This window comes from Tupaia chinensis, unplaced genomic scaffold (assembly GCF_000334495.1).
Source record: "Tupaia chinensis unplaced genomic scaffold, TupChi_1.0 Scaffold149552_1, whole genome shotgun sequence".
Taxonomy (NCBI): domain Eukaryota; kingdom Metazoa; phylum Chordata; class Mammalia; order Scandentia; family Tupaiidae; genus Tupaia; species Tupaia belangeri.
In genome coordinates, this window is record NW_006209397.1 from 876,352 (window position 1) to 892,038 (window position 15,687).

Below are 15,687 nucleotides of genomic sequence, written 5' to 3' on the forward strand. Positions count from 1 at the left end.
ATCCCAAGAGGAGAATGGAGAAGGGATTGTGGTGTGGCCATCCCCTGGCGGGGGTGATTTCTCGCTTTCTGTCTCTCTGTCTCTGTCTCTGGTGAGCACAGGCCCCCTATAGCAAAAACTTCTCCAATAAAAAAAAGAAAAGAAGAGAAAATATAGTTAGTATGAAAACATTTTCAGTTATGTATTACCACAACTAAAAAAATAAGCACAAAAAATTTTGGGAATTTGACAGATGGTATGTACTGTATTATTTATTTTTATTTTATTTTTTGAATTTTTACTTTTATACATTGAATCACTATACATCACTTAGCTTGTAAAGTGAATTTACCCAACATTAATATACTGCACCCCAATCCAGTTGAAGATACTATACACATTATATTATTATTTGCATTATTCTTATCATGGATAAGGAAGTTCTCATATATTCATGCTTGTGTCAATTTCTAACACTCTACTTATGTGTTCACCTATCATTTGTTGATTTCTATAGTTTTTTATATATTAAAATTATTAGTATATGGAGATAAAATTATATGTCCTCAATTGTTCTCTCTCTAGTACAAATGACTATTCTTTCCAAAATGACTTAATTATAGCAGATTTTTAATACATTTGACAAGATTTTAGCCAAGGATGTCATCAATATTTTTCTTTTTCAACAGTGTTTTGACTGTTTTTCCTCTTTCTAAAAAGCGTATTTATTTCATGAATGACAGTCAGAGAGAGACAGACTCAGAGAATAACACTCCTAGTAGGGTCTCAGTGCCATGACACATCCCCAGCCTCAGCCAACCTGAATCAAGGGTAGATCTATGCCTGGCCTCAGGGAGATCTCCACATGTGACTCAACAACCTTCACATATGGGTCAGTCTTGCAGAAGCTCATTTCTTACTGCTCTACCAATGCCTGGCCTCTATTTTTCCTCTTTTGTATCCTTTCAGATCAATTTCACAGGGATATTATTAAATTACTGCTATCAAAAAATCCTAAAGAGTTTTTTTCCATATGTTTTTAAAGATTGACATTAATAATTGTGCATGTTTAGGGAAGATAATGTGAATATGTTTTGGTACATGAATTCAATGTGTAATGATCAAATCTGGGTAATTAGTATATCAATCGCCTCAAACATTTATTGTTATTTTGTGTTTAAAGCATTCAATATCCTCTTGTGTAGCTATTTTGAAGTGTATATAGTACTGTTAGCTATAGTCACATTGAAATAATATAGAAAACTAGAATTTTCCTCTTGCTTAAGAGTAATTTTATATCTATTAACTAGTATTTCCTTATTTCACACAATCTCTTTTAGACTCTGGCAATCACTATTTTATTCTCTTCTATTAGATTAACTAATTGAATTAAATTAATTAGGTTTTATAAATAATTTTTATTTATTTAAAAATAATCTTTCCTTTAAAAAAACAATGGCTAGAGGGGAAATGTGCTCACTAGAGAGCGATGGAAGCGATGGAGATAGGGGTGAGGGGGAAGGAGAAAGTATCCCCTATGGAAGATGATCACACTGCAATCCCTTCTCCTTCATTTCTTATTTGGGGATTTGAGGCATGCATACACATGTGCCCAGAGTATTTTTCTAGACACTGGGTTTAAGACTCAAACAGCACAGTAAGCCAGGTGGGATATACCTTTCTTAACCACCACACCATGAGCTAACCCAAAAGATGGAATTTTTTAGCTTCTTAAAATGAGTGCAAACATGGAGTCTCTTGGTGCCTGGCTTATTTCACTTAACATAATATCCTTCAGGTTCACTCATGTTACCTCAAATGACAGAATTTCATCCTTTTTATGGCTGAATGGTATTCCATTGTGTTAATTAGAATTGATTCAATGCTGTAAATTATTTTAGAAAGAATATCTGTTGTATTAGTTTTCTATTGTTTTCAGTTACTAAAAATTTAGTAGTCAGGAAAAACATAGATCTATTACCTTATAAATCTATAGGTTCAAAGTCTGAACCAGATCTAAGTGGGCTGAAGTCAAGATTCTGACAAGACCACATTCTTTTCTGAATACTCTAGGTGAAAATGCATTTCTTTGCTCATTTGAGTTATTCACAGTATTCTGACCCTATGGTTTTTGGACTTAGGTCTCTATTTTTCTGTGGGCTATATGCAGGCAGCCATTCCCGGATTTTAGAGGTCCCACCTTCCTTGGCTTGTGATCCCCTTCCTCCATCTTCAAAGCCATTCACAGCTGGTTTAGACTTTCTTAAGCAGCATTTATATGACCTGTACTTTTGTCTTTTTCTTCCAGTTGAATTGTGTATGTGATTACTGGGCCTACCCTGATAGTCTCGTATAATATCCCTCTTTTAAAGTCAGTTACTTAGAAACCTTAATTTCATTTGAAATCTTTATTTTCTTTTGCCATTTATAATATATTCACAGATTCTAGGTATTTAATAACATAAAAAGGGATGGTATGGTGGTTAAAATGGCTGTATTTCATATGACTAATTGTATGGTTTAAGTCTGCATCCTGGCAGCTTGACAAACACACTGGACACATGTGCATGCATGCCCAAAATCGCAAAAGGAGGGAGAAATGAGGAATGGATTGTGCATGCCCATTACCCATGGCAAAAAACAAACAAACAAAAAAAAAAAAAACAAGAAAACAACACAAAATAATGTACATAATCTGAGGGGGCATTATTCTGTCTACCAAACCTTTACAATATTACTCTTTTCATAAAAGAAAACAAATATCTGACTACATATTTTAGAATATGTATTCATTTAAATTTCATTTTATTTATCTCTTCCATGACAGTTAGACACAGAAACTGAGAGAAATAGACATTATCATTCCCCTGCAATCCATACCTAGTCCTGGTAGGTCCAGATCATGTGTATGCATGTATATTCCCAGTGTGTTCAGAAAGATCCTCTAATGTGAACCCAGAAACTTTCTCATATGGGTCCAGTTGTCCAGCACTGTGTCACTGTTCAGCCTTATTCAACAAGGGAATTTCTAGAAATAGACTAGAAAATAAAATGAATGACTTTAGTTTTGGTGCAAAAAGACTCAAATCCACACATAATTTTTTCATCATAGGCATTTTCTACTTTGAATACACTGATATATTTTAAATGCAGGCTTTTGTTTGTTTTTGTAGTTTTTTTTTTTATTTCTTGATAGAGAAAATGAGAAAGAGAATTCTAACAGTATCTTGATAGAGAAAAAGAGAAAGATAGAGAATTCTAACAGTATCTTTCCATGCTATGATACTGTCCCCAGCCCTCTAACCAGGAAGAATCATGGACAGTTTGCCTAGCATGCTCAGGTGTACCTGGGATCTGATTCTGAGGTATTCCATATGGTTCCAGTATCATACAGCAGGACCATCCTGCCTGCACTACTGTGGCTGAGCCTGTAGTTTTACTCTTAAGGGCCTGTACATATCATATTTAGTTCACTTTAGGTTGACTACACTTCTCTGTCATGCATACAATCTTTTTAGAATCTTCACAGTGCCCTTCTCTGTTTTGCATACAATCTTTTTAGAATCTTCACAGTGCCTGGTACTCAGTACTCAATAAATATCTGTTAAGTAAGTGAATTATAGTTTTGTAAGTGGTGATCAATGCTAACACAAACAATCATGTGTATTAATTTTATATTAAACCATTTCACTGAATTTTCCCATATTTAAAATACACTTTCTTTGGTATTCTAAGAAGTCCTAAGCCCCTTCCCAATGTCCCCAGAAATCCAGTGAACTCCTGTTCAATTAAACATTAACTTTGCACTATGCACAGTCTATTTTTTCTGACACTGGATCAACCTAATGTGTGAAAAACCGTAATCTCATACATGCTCTACTACCAGGGTTTGTAAGCATCTGCCCCAAGGCTTGGTGCTACCTATGGAGGAAGCAGAAAGAATGAGACAAAGAGATAGAGTAGAAATGGACACAGGCAGCCTGAACCTGGGTAGCCCAAGCAACTTGTGCTGCCCAGATGAACTGGACGTCTTTATTTATAATACAGGGAGACATTACACATGTATACTTTATGACACTTCATAGATTCGCTGCCAGGTTACAGACAATAAGAAACAGTTAACAAATCTGTAAGGGCTTAGTCATACTGGGCCAGGTGTATCCCTTGGTGATAATTCCATCAAGAGAAAGTGTCATCTTCTTTTCTTTTTTTTTTTTCTTTTTTTAAAGAGGTTTTTGCTATAGGGCGCGTGCACTTGCCAGACAGACAGAGAGACACAGAGAGACAGAAAGTGAGAAATCACCCCCTAGAGAGGATGGCCATGCCGCAATTCCTCCTCCTCATTCTCCTCTTGGGATCTTGGGCACAAACGCACACGCGCCCAGTGTGAGTTTTAAGTCGCCAGATCAGGGATGCGAACCAAGTTGATTACATGGGAGTCCAGTGACAATATTATGCTAACTGCTGGTCCCTCATCTTCTTTTCTAATACAGAGAAGTCTAGCTGTAGGTGTCACGGACCAGGAGTTAGCGTAATGGCTATGTCACTGGACTCCCATGTAGTCAGCTGTGGTTTGTGTCCCGGACCCGGTGGCTTAGATCTCACGTTGGGTGGGTGTGCGTGTGTGCCCAAGATCTCGAGAGGAGAATGGAGAAGAAGGGATTGTGGCATGGCCATCCCCTCTGGGGGGTGATTTCTTGCTTTTTGTTTCTCTGTCTCTCTCTGTCTGTCTGGTGAGCACACGTGCCCTATAGCAAAAACCTCTCCAAAAAAAAAAAAGTGTCCCCACAAGGGTTTACCAGTCTCTTTTCCTGTGTTTACAACCTAACTCGTTGGAAATAAGCCTCTCAAAAAGCAACTTGTTAACTCAATTCCTCTCATTACCCTGACAAGGGAGAAGTTTTGGTGTGGGATAAAAAGGAGGCAGTATCATTTTCTCATCAATTCAAAAATTGTTATATTTGCTTTAAGGCATGGATAAAACGATTTTCTAGTTGGGACAAATTCTTCATTTTTAAACCAAGGCACATGCTACAAGGAGTGAAAAAAAATCCTATTAGTTTTTCAAGCATATTTGCTCTACACCATTGCAAGCAACAAAACATGTGTCACCTACTGATGGTTATTCTTGTTTCAACAAAAATATATGGTGATATTGAAAATCTTTCCCAAATATGGTATTATTGGGACTATGCATATTAATGTTACGTAGTATTATGAGTTTTCAACTTTATCTGTGTCTCTACAGATATCTATTTTTTAGTAGGAGATCTAGAGAGGCCTCATGGGACCCTCATAATCAGATTTTATTTTAAAAATAGATAAATATTAATGATATAAGGATACATTTATTTATTTAATTGGTTAGTGAATGTGCTCGCCAAAGAGAGAAAGAGATAGGGGGGAAGTAAGAAAGCATTCCTCCAGAAGGGATGATGGCACCATAATTTCCTCTCCTTCATTCTCCTTTCAGGATTTTGAGCATACATGCACACATGCTCAGTGTTTTTTTCATGGTGCCAGGTTCTAGGACTCCAACTGTGTAGTTGGTCAAGTGGGATATAGTTTCTTTAACCACCTCACTACTGGCTGATTATTTTGGGACAGGATATACACACCATTAATATAACTATTATGTAAAATAAATGTAGAAAATCTATAATAATGTGAGATTTAAACTGGATAAACATTTTTTCTTAATTTGAATATATTGATATATGTAGCTCTGTTCCAATTTATGCAGTAGAAGACATTCTATAGTTCTTCTATTTCAAAAAGAATGATTATCATAAGTGTATAGCTTCTTATTAAGTCAATAGTTGTTGGGGCAATTCAGCAGCTTTCTTCCCTTAGGCAAATTACACAGTTCTGAGTTAGACTCAACTGTATATTGAGACTGATGGGGAAAGCTTGACAATGATTCATTAAATGACACTTTATTTCAAGATTATTTGATCTCTGAGTCCCCAAAGAAGCATTTGTATGAAGTAATGCAAACTTGCTAAATCTGCTAGTCATGAATATCAAGTGCTATATTTATTTATATATTTTCATTGGTGCCCAGCTAATATTTACAATATGAAATGATAAGTACTATGATCAAGGCATACAAAATAAAAGAGAGAGATCTAAGGGATAAAATAGCTAACATTTATTTTTACTCAGTACACTTTGTGACATTTATTTTACCACAATCTAACTTACATAGATCAATAATATTTTTTTCTTTTTTTTTTTTTTTTGGATTTTGCTATAGGGTGCGTGCGCTTGCCAGAAAGACAGAGAGAGACAGAGAGACAGAAAGCAAGAAATCATCACCCAGGGGGGATGGCCACACGGCAATCCCTTCTCCTCCATTCTCCTCTCAGGATCTTGGGCACACACGCACATGCGCTCGGTGTGAGTTTAAGCCACCAGGTCCAGGACAGGAACTGCGATCGACTAGGTGGGAGTCCAGGGACATAGCCATTACGCTAACTGCTGGTCCCAGATCAATAATATTTCAATGATATAGCTGAAAAGACATTTTAAAGCATATACACTCATTTAACCATTTGCCTGTTGTGTAAACATTTTTACCCCCAGAGGTGAAGATGGTTTCAATATAAAGAAATAAGATATTTTATTTTTCTCCTTGGGACATTAGGACATTTATGAAGTGGTATTCCAAATAGACAGATGTATTGTTGTTATATACTCTTTGTTGGTGCAGTGTGTGTATGTGGTTTCTCTTACCATGTATATTGTTCATTTGTGCACTTAGCCAGTATTCATAGAGTGATTTCTATGTATCACCACACTTTCAGAGATGCAGTTGAATGCAATAGCAATCAAGATTAAGTCCTTCTCCTCATTGAAACTTATTTTCTAGTGTGGAAGGATACACAATTCTAACAAGTATATAAGGGATCTTCAAATGGTTCATAGAAAATAAATATTATTGGACTTCAAGTATTTCAATACTAAAGTAAACTCATACTCTAATTCTATATCCACCAACTTGTCAAGAGAGTACTTTGGCATGGTGGTTAAGGCAGCTGGATCCAATATGACTGATTATATGTTTCAAGTCCCAGACCCAGTGGCTTGTAAAACACCTAGCACCTGTGCATGAGTGCCAAAAATCCCAAGAGGATGGCCAAAATCCTGAAAGGAGAATAGAGGAAAAAGCATTACATTGTGGTCAACCCCTCTGAAAGGGGGATTTCTCACTTTATCTTTTTCTCTGTCTCTCCCCCAGCCTCTGGTGAGTACACATGACCTACAACAAAAATTAACAAGAAAACAATAAGTGAGCAAACAAGCAAACAAAAGAAAACAAATTATTCTCATATATGTTAGAAGCTGTAAAGAAAAACAAAGCAATAAAAGAGGATAGAAACTGACTAGCAATAATGGTGGTACTTTAGCTAGAATGGTTAGGGAAAGCTCTGAGGAGGCAACACTTGAGCTGTGATCTGAATGAGGAAAAAGGTACACATCTCACCACTAAAAGCATCAGAAGTAAAAAGTGCAATGACTCTGATACAAGACTGGTATGTCATGTTTAAGGGACAGAAATAAGGACTATACTATCTCACAATACTGTCTTCTACTGGTATCCCAGAAAGAACATTGGTAAACAGCTACAAGCACCCACCCTGCCACTGAACTGGTAGCATTGTATTTGTACAGAAGGAAGAACATGTTAGTTTTCTCACTTAAATGTTTCAAATGTCAAATGAAGAAGTAAAGCAAATTCAAACAAACAAACCAAAAAACACAATACCTAAATATTTAACATTAGCTGCACTATTTCTTCTGTATCTATGAATGAAAAATGGATACATGAAAATATATCAGTACTGGTGATATCCTAAGCTATTACCCCAATCTCTGTGAGAATGAGACTCTGCTGGGGTATTAAGAGTAAATTAACAAATGCAGGTTTTCCTTTCTTTTTGTTCATGGATGATTAACAACAAACAACACTGGTTTCTTAAAAGGTATGGTTAAGCAAGTGAAAGAAAATTTAATCCAACTGTTTTATGAAAATGAAGGGGTGGATTTTTTTCTAATGTTCAATGAATGAAATGTCCTTGAATAGATTTGAGTTTTAGAAACATTTAAATAAGAGACTTAAGAAAAATATCAATCTGTATTTATCCATTCCATCAATAAATGTTAATATTAAACACATACACACACACAAAACAAACGAAATAAACAGTGGTTTAAATGACATAATTGGGGCCTGGTTTGTCTTTCTCTAAACTCAGCATCCTCCGTGTTGTTTCACTCTCAGACAGGCTCTCCTGATAAAGGCAACACAGCTACTGTTAGATACAGGACAAATTCCCTACAAAACCACATCCTAAAAATGATCAATAATAATGCCATGCTACAGAACCCCTGATCGCCATTCAGGTTATAATAAATATAAATGGCACCCCTGAATGGGCAACACACAGCTTGTAAAACTCTTTGGCCTGTCCCTGAGGACAAAATCAATCAATCTCTCTCGCTCTCGCTCTCTCTGTCTTCCTTCCCTACTCAAAGTATAGAAATTTGTTTCCATTGGTATCTGTAGCAATCTCTAAATTGATCAATGAGTTAATTGGCTTCATCCTGGGTCACAAATTCAGCCAAAGTACATGGTTTGAGTTGAGAGAGAGTAATATGAATTACCAGAGGGAAATTGTGAGCAGAAAAACAAACAAAAAACCAATAGATGTACACTGGAGGAGTCTGACCCGGTGGAGCCCCAGGATCTGTTTGAGCCCTCGACCCTTGAGCACAGCCTTGGTTGGCTCAGCACGTTGGCAAGACTGCTTGCTGTATGCTCCTGAGACTGCAGTAGCCTTGCTGGGAAGCAATCCCCTTCTGATTCCCTGATATACTACTATAAAAGAATTACATAGCTCTCTCATACATCTTGAGTATGTGGTAAGATTTCCCAAAAGTCCCCCGACTGCTCCCCTTTGCCCTGACCACCTGTTGTTAATTACAATGCTTCATCCCTGTGGTCACAATGGAGTGTGTGCTGAAGTTCCATCTAGGCAGAAATCTTCTTGACCTTTGGAAGGCCCTTCAAGACACATTTAACATAAGCTTAAAAATAATCTTTTCTTTACATAAAATGGGATTAGGCTGAAACTGGCCCAGGACACTCCCGCCCCACGGTAGCTTATGTTCTAACAAAATACATAACAGTGGCGCCACAGGCACAACAGAACATTTAGGTATACCACAAACCCATTTTAAAGTTTTTTGTTAACTTGTTAGTCACTTTACTTTTGACTTAAGAAAAATCAGTACCACCAGTTGAAGAAGCTGTTTAAAGTATCCCCGCCCTCACCAAGTGAACAATAGGCTCACCCCTTTAGAATAGATAGATATATTAGAATTCCTTGAATTAAGTTTTAGATCCCTATAAAATTATACAAGTATCATTCTTTATTGAGATCCATAAAAACTAATACCTATACTTGAGATTTTCTTTTCTTAGCCTTGTACTCAGTAATCACAAGACGGCTGTCACCAAGCATCGGCTGATAATTAACTCTGCTTGCTGGAAGCTATTTCCTGAAACTGCATTCCATGAAGTTTCCGAAAACCTGCCTACATCAATCAAATAATTGTTGAACTGTAATAGACCCACCCTTAATCCAACTCTGAATGGACTCTATGATCCCTATTGTTAAAACTTTATGAACTGATAATTATAACACGTAGCCCCTCACCCATTTACTTGGATATATTACATTTTCAATAAAAAGGCACAATGATTCCTAGCAGTTGTCAGTCCACAGAGAGTGATCTCTTGGAGTGTCCAACTGAGGACGTGTATGAAAATGCACCGAGGCCTCAGTCTTTCCTTCCTGCACTGCCTCCGTCGAGATAACCTACCCCCGCCGAGGCTGGACTCCAGCAGTACACCACAGTAGCCAATTACTTATTACCTGTAAATATTTCTGTAGATTTTTAACTTTATGTTCAAGACCCCTGATATAACCTCAACACTCATTTTCTTCAGATGACACATGTTCCATAAATATAGAGAAATTTGTAAACATCTGCCATGATCCCCTTCAATATTCCATCACAATCTCAAAGATATCTTTCTTCTGTTCATGGCCACTCTACTCTATGCTTTTGACCTCATCTCCCAAGACTTAGGCCTTAATTTGTTCAAACTTTCTCTCTTCCTGTATGTTTAATTTCTCATTGGAAACAATGTGAGTGAGGAAAGAATGGGAAAATATATTCAAAGTGTTAAGAGAAAAGCAATTTCAACCAAGAATATTGTACCTGGCAAGATTATCCTTCATATGAGAAGAAAAGACAAGAATATTATCAGATAAACAAAACCTGAAAAAATTTACCAGCACCAGACCAGATCTCCAAGAAGTTCTCAAGGAAGTGCTATATCAGGAAAATTAAATAGAGACTCAGAAAAATAAGAGTTCAAAAACTAAGAAAATGCCATCTTAATCATAGGGACAAGTCTGGAGTTGAATATTATATCCCAGAATTTAATTGGGAAGAATGAACCACAACAGAAGATAGACTAAGTACGTGAGACAGAACTGGTGCAATAGCATTTTATGACTTTTGACTAAAACATTGCTGATTTTCTTCTAGGCTTTGTCATCTGGTTTTAAGGATCTTTGTCCTGTCTTAAGCTATTGATAAGTTCATGTACCTACTATTTGAATAGAATCCTAACCTGTTTCCTGGCTTTAAGTTTTAAGCAGCTGAACTTGCTATTGAAAGTAGCTAGATTATTTAAGAAATTATGTGATCAATAAAATGTGGAGAGAAAAGGAATGGAAGACAACAGTAGACACCAGAGATAGTATGAGAAGAGGGTGGAAAAGGGCAGAGAGTCAGAAATAGGGGTTATATATATATATACATACATATATACATATATGAAACTAGAAATGGAAAATTATTGATGATAGCATGCATGATTAAGCCTCTATGCAGTATATTCTGGATGGTTAATTTCCCATTGTATTCTGTATTTTCAGTCCATTATTTTATAAAAGTGCTAAAATAGATTATAAAAATATTTTCAATACTTGCTCCCTCTAGCTACTTTCCAAAAATTTATCCCATGTTCATCCAAACTTTTAAACTTGTATCACTATTCCTTACTTCTTCACCTCCCATTTCTCTTTCTCTCTTTCTTTTTCAAAGTCTGAATGATTTTTATATTCAATTCTAATTTTATTTTTATCTTTCAAACCTCTTATGGGTGTATCCTTCTTTAATGAGGAAGTTTAGCAGTTCCTGGGAAGAAATAAAAGTGATGTCTGAGTTAAGACGGAGTACTGTGGAAGCACAACATGTGGATATGACTCAGTGGCTGCACCTGGGGACAGCAGGAAGCAAGGCGACAAAGACGTAGATGGAGGCCATGCTACTAGCACCTGGCTAAGGCACAAGGAGAGGGAATCCCTGGGGAACATGGGGAGCTGGCAGACACAAGCTTCCAGTCTCAGTTTCTGTCATATTCTGCTGTTCCTATCTCAACGTCCAAGTCATATTGTGTACTGTATATAAAGCCATGTTTCCTAAACTAAGTGATCCCTTCTGTGGACAAATGTAAAGTGCTTGTTGAGAATATGAGCCATGGTCAGTAGTTGTCATTCCTTATCAGCCTCTTCTAGCGTCTACATCCTTAAATGCCAACCTCTTCAAGTTCTCCCTAGTTTGAGGTTTTTCAATCCTCATTATGTTTTCAAGTCCCATGCCACTTTGCTGAAAGTTTTTTTCTAAGGGTTACACATATTTTTCATCAAGCTTATCATTAGCTTACGTCTGACAATAGTAAAAACTTTTCTTCTTGATATTGCCTAGAAAGAGTTACTATGGAAAATCTTGGTTCCACAGACTGGCAAGAGGCAGGTAGGGGCGAAGCAGGGGTGAAGGGGACAGTGAAGGCCATTAGAGACTGGCAGACAAAATGGGTAAGACACCGCTAATATAGCCAGCATACATTCAGGTACCACCTGCATCCCTATTGCCTCAGTCAGGTCTTCTCATGTGTCTTTAATATAGCTATGTCCAAAACATTGCAATTCAATTACTTCCATTAAGGTATTCAATGACCTCTAAAAGACAACATCTGATGAATATTTTTTTTAATATTGCATTTAGTAGATTTCCTCCTATATTCATCATTGTAGTTTGATCCTACCTACCTGAAATGATTTTTTGGTTCCTGTGACATGGTGTTCTCTTTACTTCTTCTTACTTGTTTCCTTCATCTTCCTCCATCCACGAAGTAAATGATTCAGTTGATGAAAGACTCATCTTTGGTCTACTATTCTTCATATTCCACACATATGTTTGATATCATCTATTCATTCTCATTAGACTTATGACACATAAGTATAGTTTTATAAGTCTAATGTCTCCTTAAAGTTTCATATCTACTTATCTAAGGATATGGAGATACTCCAAAACTAGATTTGCCATAATTATATCAAATGCTAACATTTCCAATACTAAAACTTATTGTCATTGTTCCAAATATTTACTTTGCTTTAATTTTCCTTGGTTGATGGAATATAATTCACTTATTTACTTAACTTAGAAAACAGGAAATCATTCTGGAATCTTCATTTCCTATCACCACCACAGTTGTTCTCTTACCAATCATGTTGATTTCATAAGAATTCTTCAAATAATTTCCTTCTCTGTCTTCTCACTATTGTTATTTGTTTTGTCAAGTATTTGCTATAAATTTTCCTATAGCCACATAAACTGTCTTCTTCACTCTGATATTCTCCATCTATAAACCATTATATATGACACCAACTGGAATCAACAAATTTGGTTAGGTTACTTCCATGTTTAAAGTCTTCAGTGTATCATCATGACTACCAAAATAAAGTGCAAACTCCTTACCATAGAATACAAGGTTCTGCCTAGGTCTCTGGTATTATTTTACAAAATTCTCTAACTTATAATTCTGATTTCCAGCAGTATCAATCCTGCAGTATTGTAGTCCCTACATAAAGCTGAAAAATTATTTCATTTACAATAAGATGTTGTGCATGTTGTACTTCACTCCTCCACACACATAACACACTTAATTCTTTGTACACATGTATTTCTGTCAATGTGTGTATCACTTTTTTTTATAATTTTTTGTTTGTATATGTCTACCTAACTAGACAAGGACTATGTATGCTTTGTTGATATCCTTGAAAAAGCCCCCAATAAAGATCAGCCATATTTGTAACCAGATTTTGAAAACACTGAGAACCAAAACAAATTAGAAAATTGGTGGTCAAAATATTTATTTTAATATGGGGAGGGGCTAAGTAGGAAGAGATAACCTACTATAAGAGACAGACTTACACATCTAGTCACTCCAGGATTTCCCCACTCCAAATGAAAGCATTCCTTGGGTAAGAACTGAGGAAGGACAGAGGAGAACTGGCAATTATGAAAGAAGACTCACCTGAAAGAAGCAAAAGAAGGGTACAACTTACATTTTCCTGGTTATTATTCCAAAATTTAGCAACTAAACAAATCATTTCTGGTTCCCAGGATAGCAATTAAAGGTATGGAGAGAGGCCCAGAATGTGCTTAAATAAAAATCTATCCCCAGAGGGGAAGAATATATATCCTCTTTAATGTTATTAATCTTTCTATTCCCATAGTCTTAGCCATGGGCATGACATAGTCATTATTTACTGATTTCTGAAGGAATGAACTTAATATTAAGTGTATGAGCGGGATCGTCAAAAAGTTTATAGAAAATGGAAATTATGAAAAAACTATACATGGGTCTCAAAAATATTTTGCACCAACATAAACTCATACTTTAATTCCACTTGCTATGAATGTTTTGAAGTCTTTTCATATAACTAACTAGAGTAGGTATGTAAAATACAAATATCTGCAATAAAAGCAAAAACATAAATATTTACTAAGAACAGACTTTGAAAACATAATTATGTATATAACAAATAATTTTTTAAAAATAGATTATGACTGGGCATACTTTTGCAACAAATTTTTTGTTCTTACAATCTTTTGTAATAAAAATAGTAGCTTAGAAGCAGCATGCATACTATCTTGTTTTGACAAGAAAGAAAGAAATGTTTTGAAACTTTTTTATGATGCTTGAATATGCATTTTAAAAAGCTACAGAACAAATACTTATATAACATTAAGTTTTTTTGAAGAAAGTAATTGTTATTTCATGTATTGATAATATATTTGGAGGAATGGGCAAACTGGCTGCTGGGATTTTGATCATCCAATAAATGGGCTTTTGCCTCAATCACATTATCATAAAATGTATTTTTATAATTACTTAGAGGCATATTGAAATTGCTTTTGACTTTGCTATTTTGAATGTCATTGGTTTCAACAGAATATTATCAGTGTTCTCTGAAGCAAGCAATTTTGTCTGTTATTTCAGTACTTTGAGCCATTGTATGTTAACACATTATATGCCATACTAAAATAACAGTTTTTGTATCTTGTTCATTTAGGCTGAAATATTTAATTCCTGGCTTTCTATAGGTTTCTCTCACATACTCTTGAAAACCATGCCAGCACTTCCTATTTCACTTTTGCCTATCCAATAATATATACTAGAAGTAATGTTTCAAGTTAAACTTGAATCACTCTGCGAGGATTTTAATCTTCTTCTTTCTCTATACTATGGTTTAGGAGACAGATATTTTGAACAACCCCTACTTTTAGCTGCACATTCTAGCTACATTCAATGAAATGTAATCATTTGATTGATAATCTAGGTCATCTAGTAGTGTATATTTCTATATAGAAACTGTAGAATCTGTGGAAATGTGTATTGTGAATTACGATCTAGTAAATTTATTTTAATAGAAATTTCCTTAACTCTTCCTTTATATAAGGTATACCAAGCTAGATACTTGGACAAAAGTTTGTCAGTAAGGAGTTTAAACCAAATTAGAGAGCCTAAAACAAATTTGTAATCATAATAGAGGCAGAATATAAAATTTTTTATTTATATACAGCAACTATTATTAGTTCTCAGATAAAAGGCATATCATATCCAATTAGTGGAATGTTCTGGTTAGGAATTGCTACAGAACAACCCATCCCAAACCTAAGTGGCATAAAACACTTAACATTTAATTATGCCCATGATTACTGAACAATGAATAAGACCTTAGCTAGGGTGGCTTAAATAGCTGCAGGTTCCTCGAGACCTGGGTTCAGCTGGAATAACTCAATAGATTACCCATCTAGGGCCTTAACTCTTATTCTTAGATGGATTTTTGTGTTCTCTGTGTTGTGCTGGAGACAACAGCATATATTTATATATGACTTTTTCACTCATACATTTTATATCTGGAATGATAGTTGGAATAACAAAGAATGTCCAAGTATCTCTCCCCACACAGACCTCCAAGGTAGACAGCCTGAATTTCCTTATAGCATGATAATCTTAGTATAGTAATATTTTTTTTCATCACAATAGGCTTAACCTAGAGCCAATGATCTAATTCTCAGAGTGAAAGGTGTTAAGCTCTTAAGGCCTGGGCCCAGAATCTTATATATTGTCATATTATAAAAATAGTCATAGGGCCCAGAGAAACTATAAAGGAAGGCACATAGAACCCACCTCTCAATAGAAGTGCCAACACATTTATGACTATCATAACCAGATACAGGAGATTGGAAAAGTCCTACATGAAAAGCTAGTATCTG